Source organism: Furipterus horrens, unplaced genomic scaffold, assembly GCF_987537825.1.
Source record: "Furipterus horrens unplaced genomic scaffold, mFurHor1.1.pri manual_scaffold_9, whole genome shotgun sequence".
NCBI lineage: Eukaryota > Metazoa > Chordata > Mammalia > Chiroptera > Furipteridae > Furipterus > Furipterus horrens.
The window spans coordinates 89,174,436-89,186,207 of NW_028327179.1; the positions used below are offsets into that span (position 1 = coordinate 89,174,436).

Genomic DNA, 11,772 nt, shown 5'->3' on the forward strand with positions numbered 1-11,772 from the left:
GTCACGTTCCACAAGAAAATGCCTCCGGTTGGTGGGAGATACGAATGGCCCGCCTCCACTCCGAAGAGGCACCTGGATTGGTTGTTCCGGACCCGGATGCTATGGCAACAGGTGGTGTTTGACAAGGTTTCCGGAGGCCCTGAGTATAGTGGGAATTGTAGTCTCGATATGGTCGCAAGGCGGCTGGAATATACTCGCCGTAATCGGGAGAGCTCAAGGGGAGCATGGCATTCTGGGAGTTGTGGTCTTCACTGCCCCAAAGGTTTCTAAAGGCACAACTTTCCAATAAGTTCATTCACCTAACAAAACGTGCTTTGAAGATAGCATTCTAGAAATTTCAGCTATTGAGGTGAAAAATACGATCTCTCCGAAAGGAGCTTACAGTTTAATGAGGAGATGCACTCTCCAATTGGAGCCATTTCTGCATTTCCATAAACAATCCCTGAAGCAAAATTTAGGTAGCATTTCTTCATTTTCGTCAAAAACATCCCCCTCCCCGAAAAAATACAACTATATTTAGCCTATTATTTTATCACGTGAACTCTGTATTGTTTTATTTCTTTTTTATAAAGTAAAATTTTAATATAGGTTTCAAATCTGCAAGTAAGAAAACAGGTGGATAAACTATTTGCACCTAGCATGCAGAGGCGCTTTTGTGTCTCCTTCCACTTAAGTCACATAAACTAGTCAGGCCATAGTATGGATGAGACAGAAAACAGTTCCGTGAATGTCAAAGAGAGCATACAGTAGAGGAGGAATTACAACTACATCAGACAAAGTAGCGAAGCTCAATTTTGGAAAGTTTCTATCTCACCACTACATATGCAGTAAATAATTTTATGTTATCTACATGCACTTTTTTTTTTTTTTCCCCTGCCTGGCATGGTAGCTCAGTTGGTTGGAGCATCAGTCCCATAAGCTAAGGTTGTGGGTTGGACCTCCTGTCAGGGCTCATGCTAGAAGCAACCAATCAATACATAAACAAATGGAACAACAAATCTCTCTCTCTCTCTCTCTCTCTCTCTCTCTCTCTCTCTCTCTCTCTCACACACACACACACACATCAATAAATTTAAAATAACTTTTTTTTTTGCTAACTCCTCTGTGACATGTTAGTTTAGCCACATGACCTTAGTCTTACAGAACCACATGTATCTTCTTTAGAAATTAGGTTAACAATGCTACTGTCAATGTAAGAAACACCCAAACCTGTATTAATGTTTATGACTTATTTGAGCCAAACCAACGACAACTGCAGGGAAGCAAAATCTTTGAGAAAATAAAATGCACTGGAGAATGGCAGCTTTGCAGTTAATTTTATATGTTACAATCAAAGGAGGAGGCATCAGGAGGGTTACACGGAATTTGTTAGTGGTTGATTAGGGAGGTAGGAGAAAACAACATGAGGAAATCTCTGAGACTGGATGAAGAGTAAAATGAGACAGATACTTCTTTTACTTTGGTGGGTACAGTATAATTAACCATTAACATTTCCAGCCCATAGAGATGGCATCAGGGAAAGCAAGGTAACAATGAGGGGGTTCTGTGGACTCCTGCTCTGGTGGGAGGTTGTGCCCTGAGGGGTCTAGAAAAAGGGGATTGTTCTGATATTCCTAAGGTATGTTATCCTAGATGCAACAAGACCACAGACAGGCTCAGTTAAGGTAAAGATTGACCTTTCTTGAGGAAGCTACACGCCTAGGATATGACCACAACTCCGCCCGCCCCCCGCCCCCATGATTTGCTCTTAGTTAGGGAGTTTTAATTTCAGACCATCCTCTGTGGTTACTTAGGTCTCTGAGCTTGTAAGGCCCACCATGCAGGCTTCCCCTGAGCTTGTCAGGCTTCATATGTGGCCCCTTTTTTGTCCACATTTCTCTGCTTTGTTTCTTTTTCTTTTTAAATTCATTTTAATGAGTCTAATTTATCAATTTTTTTCCTTCTTTTTTTTTTAAGTATATTTTACTGATTATATTGTTACAGTAATTTCTGCTTTGTTTCTTGATAGCACTTTGTCTGTTTCCACTGGAATATAAAAGTCATTGTCCCATAGTGTCAACAGGAATGCATTATTAAATTACAGTAATATTTTATGGTTGTGGGTAAATAGATTAAAGTGGGATAGAATTGGTTCAAAAGGAAAAAGAAGCGGGAGAATTATATGGTAACAGTGATTACCACTTAATGATTGCCAGCTGTTTCCCAGGTGGTGTGCTTGTACCTTTGCAAACATTAACCCTGAACTCCCCAAGAGCTTGCTGAGGAGGCCTGCCTGAGCCTGTATGGTAGCCTGTAAAGGATGCCCCTCACATCTCCCCAGGATCCAAGGCTGGCTGACCACCTCCACCCGCACCCCCACCCCCACCACCAAATTAGGGAACAAAATCCATGTGGTAGTTCTGCTCTCTGTAGGTTTATTTTACAATGAGAATGCAGGCCAGAGCCCTGGCGGGTGTGGCCCCTTTTTCGCCCACACTATTATCTTCAGTACCTTTCAACATTAAAGAGCAGCCACCACAACACAGCATGTCATCCTCTTATTCCCTAGGTATCCACAAAAATGAAGTAACATTTTTTAGCTCCAATTACATGCTGATTTTTTACTCTAGGCATCTTTAGGGCAGAGACTGTCTTTTTCATCTCTGTATGCCCACTCAGTAGCAGACTATTGAATTTATTGCATGTAATCATTTTGTTCTTTTCAACATACATATATCCAAATTATATTATGCTGTTTTGCAGTTTTGAGAATACTTGTTATTTTGTATGGGTTCTCAAGTTATACAATGTGTTTTTTTAAAGATTTTATGTAATTATTTTTAAAGAGAGAGGGGGAGGGAGGAAGAAAGAGAGGGAGAGAAACATCAATGTGAGAGAGAAACATTGATCAGTTGCCTCTCGTAGGCGCTGAGACCAAACCCGCAACCCAGGCATGTGCCCTGACCAGGAATCAAACCGGCAGCCTTTCACTGTGTGGAACAACACCCATCCAACTGAGCCACACCTGTCAGAGCTGTACAATACGTTTTTACCTTCCTTCTGTAGGGAAGTAAAAATCCCAGAAGTTTTGTCTTGTTTCCTTGGAACCTCCCCTTCACAAACAACTTCCACACATACTACCCCGATATTATAGTACTTATTGAAGGTTCTGCATAAAACAGATCCTCAATAAGTTCTTACCAAAATAACCAATTGCAAGGGAAGAGTTCCTTGGGGAATACAGAGACAAAGGAACCATTTGTTATCCTAAATATATTTATTTCCTTATAATATTAAATGTGTTCATTCAACCGAATATGTAGGATGAAGATGAATCATGAAAAGTAGTACGTTGCCTTCACTTTTTATGATACAGAAACATATAAGTGGTCTTATCAAGTAATCTAAAAATATTTTAAATATGCAATACAGTATTTTTAACTATAGTGGGTCTTGAAAGTCCTCATCACAAGAAAAAATATGTGAGGACAAATGTTAGCTACCATTACTATGGTGATCGTTTCACAGTATGTACAAATATGGACTCATGATGTGTATACCTGACACTAATATGATGTTACATGTCAATTATACCTCAATAAAAAATAAAATAAATAATACTTTAGAATCCATAATCCATTACAATCAACAATTGACAAACCTTCTGAATTTAAAAAAAAAAAAAAAGATCTTATCATCTTGGAAAAATGCCTACTGTAACAATATTGTTTTATCTACATCAATTTCAAAGCCAGCCCATGACTAAAGCTCCTTTTAAAGAAAATGTCTAGCAATACCCAGAACCTGTGGTCTCCCTTTCTCTCTGACCACAGCTTATTGGTAATCCTCTAAACCAAAGGCAGCATTTATTAGCCAGAGGTGTATGGTCTAGAATGCGAAGTTTTACCCAAACAAAAATAATAGCCAACACTTGAGCCAATAAGATTCTGTCTTTTTTCTTTATCTCCATCTCTACTTAAACTTGAAAATTCAGAACATACAAAAAATGGTAAAGAGAGAAGCTGTGATACTGACTCAGAAACATGAGGTATTGTAGCAAACTAAAGACAAGTGGAAGCAGAAACTTTAAGAAGAATAAAGCACATCCACTGGAAAAGTAAAATTATCTGTATTTATAAATGATGGGATGTTATGAATAGAAAAATCCCAAGAAGTCCACTAAAAACTATCAGAACTAATAAAAATACATTTAGCAAGGTTGCAGGAGAAAAGATCAACATAGAAGAATTCATTGTATTTCTATACACTAGCAATTAACATGCCAAAATTAAACTAAAAAAAATTTCATTTGTACTGTCATAAAAACAATTCAAACATTCACTAGCTGATGACTCTATAAACAAAATTAGTATATTCAGACAATGGAATATTACTCAGCAATAAAAAAGAATAAAGGACTGACATATGCTGGAATATGGATGAACCTCAAGAACATTATGCCAAAAATCAGGCAAAACACAAAAGACCACATACTGTATCATTCCATTTAAATGAAATATTCAGAATGGGCAAATCTATAGAAAATGGAAGTAAATTAGGCTTGCCAAGGACAGGAAGAGGGTGAGATAGAAGGTGACTCCAGTTGGTACAAAGTTTCTTTTGGAGGGGTGACAAAAATGTTCTAAAATTAGACTATGGTGATAGTTGCGTAACTGTAAATATACTAACACTCGTTGGATTTCACACTTAAAATGAATGATCTTTATGACATGTAAATTACGTATCAACAAAGCTGGTGAGGAATGTATAGCTATCCAAACATGATTGAAATTAATTATCATTTAATAAAGTCCCAAATAGTGTGCTTTTTTGAGGAAAAAGAAAGAAAAGAAAATGAGGGAAGCGTCAAGGAGCTGAAAAATAAGACAACCAAAAGGGAGACAAGGATAAAACAGACCTTCAAGAACTAGCATAGTCCCCCAAGTAACAGAGCACTAGAGTGAAGACCCACAATTTCAGAAGCTTCCAGAATTGCCTAGAATTCAGGAAGGCCTTCCAACTGTAATTTCATATTGGCGGACTCCATCAAGGCACCTTGTCTTTCTGAGGTTGTGTTCCATGTTTCCTAGGTTCTAGGACACAGGTAACTTTACTAAAGAGTCTTCCTAATCACATGAGACCTAGCCAAATATCTACAACAATCATACAACATGATAATTTCTTCAGTCTCCAGTCAGAAAACCAGCTCTCTAAGTAAAAAGGAATGACTATCAACAGTTTACTGTGATGCAGAGCAGAGAACTAAGCAGTAATTTGATTCTTCACAAATCTTAGCTTGGCCATCAAGCAACATTACCTTCAAACTCCTTCACCCTGAGTGATTTCTTATTTTCCCACCATGTTAAGCCATTGGAATTAATGCTGCCAACAAACAAACAAATGCTTTTGCTGTTAAAATTCCAATCATCTCCAATTCCAACGCCCCTGAAAAAAATCCACCTAGACTTTCAAATCACTCTAACAAATAATTCTGGGAGTCTCAGGTAGGAAGAAGATTTTCACTACATACCCTGGTTTTTCAATCCCAGCTTTAAAGAAAAGGTTGCAGAAGGCAAAATCCAAGTGACTTCCCATCTTCCACGTTTCTTCATACATTACTTGTTTGTCCCTGATATACTAGTTGAAAGTGTAGGCACAGGTGTGTGCAAAGGAGGGGTGAAAACGGAAAGAACATGACCTGGTATGATGAGGAACAAGCGAGGAGAGCCCTGATTCTGGTTTCCAGCCAGAAAAGCTAATCAATGTGTTTGTTATTCATCATAGCCCTCTCCCCAGTTCTTCTTGGTAGCATTTAAGCTGCCCAGTACAGAACTCAGATTCTATGACCTCTGCTGAAATAGAATACAGATATAATGATCATGTTACATGAGCTAAAAATCAGAGCGCATGCTCTGACCAGTATTTATGTACTTATAGAGACAATTACATCAGTCCTTGAAATCAGGATCATCCTAGGAAATCTAGGACATAGAGTTGCCATAGTTATAGCAAATCAATTGAAATCACTGAAAAGTGCTTCTTATGTACTGTAATCAATATAAAGACATTCTGAAAATATGGACGAAGACTTATACGACAAGCTGTAATAGGACATCAGACTTAAAGCTTTCCCCACCAATCAAGAATCATACAAAAACAATGAGGCCTTAAAACTGTAGTTCTGTGCATGTGTACACGTGTAAATGTACTTATCTGACATATTTTGAAAACAAGAATTTGGAGCAGCACACTCGAACATATTAAGCCCCCAAAAGACATGAAACAAGTTGACAATGCTTATGTGTCATTCATAAATGCTATATAACAATGCCTCTCTGTGTCTTTGAAAGAAACCACAGTAATGGCACACAAATCGTATGTTCTCCCTGTAGCATCTCATCACTGTTCAAGTGAAACTGACCACTGACCACATATCTAGTAAAATCACGAGTCAGAGCTCTCCTGTGTTTCAGGAACCTCTCCATCCATCTTTGACTTTTGCTTAATATTAATAGCCTGTGCTCCTAAGTTTTTGCTCACAAAAATTATACATGCTGTGTGGCACATTGTGTCGTAGGGTTGGCTCCGGTGACCATTCCACTTCACAGACATCACTTAACACTATGCAGCTAAAATAAGTTTTCCACATGAGTTATAGCCTGGCAATTCACCAAGATTTCTTGGTACTCTGGCATTAAGATTATTCTAACGTCTCAACAAATTTATAGCACATTTCTAAAAGGCCATTCTCTGCCATTTCCTGGACATTCTTCTGTTATATATTTTTTCCACTTTAATGGGTTTTCCCTGACACCTCATTTCTTTTCTCCTCATCCTACGTTCATCCGAATATAGTGGCTAAAATACTGAGCTTTGGTACCAGGGCAGGGAAGTAGGGATGCCGGGGAGTGGGGAAAGTCTGTCCAGAGTGCGAGAGGCCAACCCAGCCTTGTTCCTGTCTCATCCTCCCTGAAGCTCTTACAAGGGTCTCAGGAACGTATGATTTCCTTTGTGCTGGACTTAGAGTGGTCACCTCTGACAACCGGAGCCCAAGTCAGGGAAGGCTCATCACCTCTCATTGCCAGTCCTGAAACACACACAAACAGTCCATCTATCATCTCTCCTGAATGGCTCCTCCATTTCTGGCCTTGCTGAATTTTCAGACCATTTTTACTCAAGAGCATAGGGACATTTTCCTATCCTTTTAACAATATCCAGCTGTCGTGAATCTTGAAGAGGCTATTAGCCTCTTCACTTCCAAATAACAAATGCTTGAAATGCATCAAAGTTACATGAGTCCTCTGCTGTGACGTTGGACAGGCAGAGCAATGCCTGTTGATTGATGCGAATTGTGTAGAAATGTCCCTGAGTATATATTCTATCTAGCTGCTGCTTACCTGAGTATGTTGCCCTGTTCGGTTTCACTTTTGCCCCAGTTCAGAGAGGAACCCAAGGAGGGCGCTTTGTGGGCATCTCAACGCCAGTGAAACTGTTGTACTCACATGTTCCAAAGCACGGTGTTTCCCACCCCTCAGCCCGGAACAAGAGCCTAGACAACGCAATGCTTTCAATAGGAATCACAGGACATTCAAGTGGTAGTGATTGTGATGATCATCCATGCTTCCTCCTTAGTTCACAGATGAAGGAGCTGACAACCGGAGGGGCTAAGTGAGATCCTCAAGACCACACAGCTTCATTTCATCAGAGCCTGAGAGAGCCTGGGAGAGTACCAGATAGAATCTGGTACTCTGCCACCACTTCATGCTGCCCTCGCACAAGAAACTGCCCTCTTGAGACACACATGCCAGGGCTCTGACGCCCAGTATGAGAGAGCACAGTAGCTACTAGAACCATGGCAAACATGGTTCTTAGGCAGAGATGGGGAGGGATGGCACATGGCTGTGAGGTGGCAATGCAGACATCCAGCACAAACATGGCTCAAACCCCGCAGGAGTCAGTATACCGTCCCCAAAGGAATATGAGAAGCCTCATCAATTTATGGGCTAATCATGCCCTCGCTAATGACCCAGCAATTCCACCGCTGTAAAGGTAGACAACAGAGATAAAAGCTATGTCTACCAAAAGACACATACGGGAATACTCATTGCCACTTTATTCACAAGTGCCCCACATTTCCACTGTCTTTTAAGTGGATTAATAATTTGTGATGTGTCACATCGTGGAATGCTAGGCTACAAAGAAAAAGAATAAACTATGCGCGGCAACATGGCTGAATATTATAGACATGATACTGAGCAAAAGAAGCCAAACACAGAATACCTACTGCATGCGGCTATTTACATGTTCAAGCATAGGCAAAACTAATCTGTCAGGGTAAATGTCAAAGTACAGTTACCTTTATGAGTGCGGTTGACTGGGAGAGGACACAGGGAGTCTTCTGGTATGTTGGAAATGTTTTATAGTGTGGTTATTACATGGGGGTATATATTTGTAAAAATTCATTGAGGTGGATTCTTATGATTTATGCACTTGCCTGCATGTAAGACATAAATAATAGTTTGTTTAAAAAAATAAATTTAAAGAGAGGGAGAGCTTTGTTCGATAGATCTTAGGAGATGAGTGAATTCTTTACAGGAAAGCTGGGATCCAGAATACTAAATAATTAATGTGAATATTATGAGTCTAGTATAATCATTCATCTACGAAGCTGAGAAAATCAAGAGGAACAGTGGGACGTATATGTCCAAGGCAATCCCAACTTGAGGAATTTAAAGCAGTGATGTGCTCAAACAAGTTCCCACTGACTTGTAAGAGTTGTACCACATTCTGAGACATCCAATCCTACATTCAATAACATCACCTGGGTAGCTTGAAATTGACGATAGTGGGAATAGTTTTACCACAATAGAACGCAAACACTTACAAATCGGAGGTCTTTTACTTTTTCCTCAAGCTGATTGCTAAACAGCAGGTTGGTGAATGGGATTTAAGTGTAGTCCACATGGGTTGCTTGGTGTACCGCATCTAAATGAAATGTATCTTACTCAATCTCGTGGGTATCACATAGTCGATCAGGGTCTGATCTCAGTCAATCTTTCTCTCAGCACAGGTTTTTCTTCCTTTCCCCTCGTATTACCCACTGCTTAGTTTAAATTTTAGAAAAAAGATTACCCTATTACTCTGCTTCAGTTAATATATTTAAAGCACCTAGCACAGACAGCATCTGGCATTCTACGGGGTTCAGTAAATGGTAAGTCTGTGTTTTTTGGATAGGGTTCATTTTATTCTGCTTAATTTGAAATATCTCATTAATTATATTTCCTAGCCCTTAATATCATATTTTGTTTGTATATGTTTTAGGCATTTAAATTACTTAGATCGATTATATTTTTTAATTTTTAATTTAGAATTTTTATTTTTAAACTTATTTTAATCTTTTCTGAGTAACTTTTTTTTTTTTTTTTTTGCTTTGGTTGAATGTTTATTAAATACACTACAATTGTACCTTATTCTGCAGTTTTTAAAATCACTGAGATGTGAACTCAGTAAAAACATAGTTTATAGAAAACCACCTGAAAAACTAAAATAAAAACAAGAACGCACATTTTACACACATATTGGATACACTGCTGAAAATGTCAGGAATTATTTTAATAAAGCTGATCATGAAACATGAGGTGGCTTGATTTTATTAATTCTGATTCCAGACCATGACTTCAGAAGTGTTAACGCTGAAATGTAGATGTAAAAGCACATCTGTTAACAAAACTCTTTAATAGTGTTTGAGAAACAGATAAAATAGTTTTCCTTTTACAAATACTTTTCTAAATCTGTTCTCTACCTCTCTTCTATTAAGAGGATTACCTGTGCATATCGATGAGGCAAAAAATTCATTCCTTTAAAAATCAAATTAGAGCCTATTTACAAAACATGCAGAGGGCGAATTCTGAGGAGGTGCTGTTGCAGGACTGGTTACAAGTGAGTTCTCAGCCAAGTGACAGGACACACCTTCACTTCTGCAAACACGAGACTTTCCTCCTCCCTTCCTGGAAGAAGTGCTACTTCAGGACATGGACTATTAAATGGCATACAACGCAAACACAGAAACAAAGGAGTTTGCAAATTCTTTATATTTCCAGCTGTGGAGACAATATTTTTTGAGAGCTGAGGTTACCTCTAGCGGCGAAACCAGAGCCAACTGTTAAGCAGCCAGAATGCTACAGTAATTGAATACATGACCATTTCTCTTTTAGCGCGTTCTTTGTTTTCCTCTTCTAAAAGCTGTAGACGTCGATTTAGTTTGATTATCTGTCTTCTTAATGAAACTGCATCGACGACACTCATGTCATCCACAGGTCCGTCGACGGTTGGCATCTATGTTTGAAAGGCCGTACCTGATGTTGTCATGATGCGGATTAGAAGTGGCGGCAGCAGACCCACCACGCAACACAGGTCTTTCATAACGTATTTCATTTTGTCTTCTTACAGTGTACTCCGGTGCAGAAATCAGTGCCTGGAACCTTGAAATTTTATTTCTTGGGGCAGAATCTGATCTGTGCCACATGGAGTCCGTTCTGACCAGCTGTCCATTCTGGCGCACAGCATTCTCTGCCAACGGAACGGACTTCTTCATTTTGAGGGGTTTGAGGAGGTCTTTCTAAATCCAGAAAATCTAGTGGTCTTTCACTTAGCGTAAGTACACGAGGTGGAGTTTTTAGTGCCAGAGGTTTAAAAGAAGTTGACTGAATGAGGTCAAGATCCCCTGGTCTTGAAAATGGAATGTCTTCATTATTACCTGCTACTACAATCCTCTCTGGAACCTGCATGATCACACTAGCATTTGGAACTCCTTCTTGGAATTCTTGTTCCAGCTCAGCATTTGGTGGTGCGACCTTTAATTTTTCCGGGACCCTCATCCGCTGGCTAATACCTTCGGTGTATTCCATTTCATACTGAATTCGACTAATTTCCGCCATCTCGGCAGCAGTGGGAGAAGGAAATGCTGCCCCACTCACTGTATGTGTACCAACTACTACTTGCTATTTGGCACTATCTGCTCCTGTGCTTCACAGTAAATACCTTAACTTGCTTCAATGTGCGCGTGCTGGATTTAAGAGCCGCTTTTGTACCCCGGGCCCGCTGGAGGGTCCCCGGTGAGGGCTGCCGCCCGCCGGCTCCCGGGGCGCTCTGGTGGGCGCTGTCAGAGGCCGTTGGCCGAGCGCACGGAGGCGCCGGGGTAAAACACCGCCCGGAGCGGCCCGCAGCGGGCCAGCACAGACGCTGAGTAACTTTTAGTTATCAAACATAACATGGGTTCATTGTAATAAATGTAGATAAACAAAAGATTGAAAATTAAAATCCTTCGACACTTCCGTTGGGACCAAAGTGTTGCAGTGGGGTAGGGGCTGGTAGGTCCAGCAGCTACAGCGGCCTCACAGTGCCTTTGATCATGATGAGTGTGCTCTGGAGCATCACTGGCCTCGCGGTCCCCTGGCTCACCCCTAAGGGTCCCAACTGGGGAGTTATCATCACCAAGTTGATGACCTGCTCACTTTGCCGCTATCTCTTTTGGCCGATTGCAGTGCTGGCCCAGCTCAACCCTCTCTTTGGACCACAGTTGAAAAATGAAACCATCTAGTATTTCAAGCACCACTGTCCAGAGCTCAGCCACTGAAGTCATGAAGAGAATTCCTCTAGATGCAAAGCCACCTCCACACCCAGGCCACCTTCCTTGAGTCTCCTGTTTAGACCATCAGCTCCCTTAAACATCCACACCCCAGTTGAATACCTTATTCTACAATGCAGTATTTTTTCCTGTACTTTTCTTACACT

At 40.3% G+C, this 11,772-nt stretch overlaps 1 pseudogene; it reads right to left on the reverse strand.

The window, feature by feature from the left end:
* Window positions 1-10,052: 10,052 nt before the first annotated feature.
* Window positions 10,053-11,203, reverse strand: LOC150002153 (mitochondrial fission factor pseudogene; annotated as a pseudogene).
* Between the last annotated feature and the right edge of the window lie 569 nt (window positions 11,204-11,772).